We start from the raw sequence: 557 nt of genomic DNA on the forward strand, positions 1-557 counted from the left end.
CTATTCTCCACGCCCGGAAGGGAGATCCATGCTAGACCGGAGGGCACGTGGGAGAGGGTCCCGCCCCCAAAGCCGGAGCGGCCCCCGGTGTGTGCTCAGGGGTAGGCCACGCCTCCCTGCCAACTGGCGGAGCCGAGTCGTCCGGGCCAATGAAGGGCCGAAATTACCAGCTAAGCTCCACCTCCGGAGGAGAACAGGTGAGTGGCTAAATTAGTGCTCCTATCAATGCGGTCTCAATGACAGAGGCCAGTGCCTTAGCCTAGCCGTCGGAAGGGGTCTTGGAGGGACTAGGAGTCAGGATTTTCTGGGAATCCCGGACAGTCGTCCATTCTCCGAGGAGATTGAGGCGAAGCTCCGCCTCTTTGGGCGTGCATATCTGTGTCGCCGTTTGTGACGTGCGGATGCCGTTGGTCTGAACAGTGTCCTAGGGATACCTCCCGAGGCAGGTGTGGGGAGGTGGTTGGTGAGGGCGCGTGGGTCCAGCCCTGGGTTTCTGGGCATGCCCACCGTCGCTCGGCTTGCTGGCTGGGAAGGTGGAGGCTCGCCCCACTTCCTGT

The sequence above is a fragment of the Panthera onca genome, chromosome C1 (genome assembly GCF_046562875.1).
Source record: "Panthera onca isolate mPanOnc1 chromosome C1, mPanOnc1 haplotype 2, whole genome shotgun sequence".
In the NCBI taxonomy this organism is placed as follows: Eukaryota; Metazoa; Chordata; class Mammalia; order Carnivora; family Felidae; genus Panthera; species Panthera onca.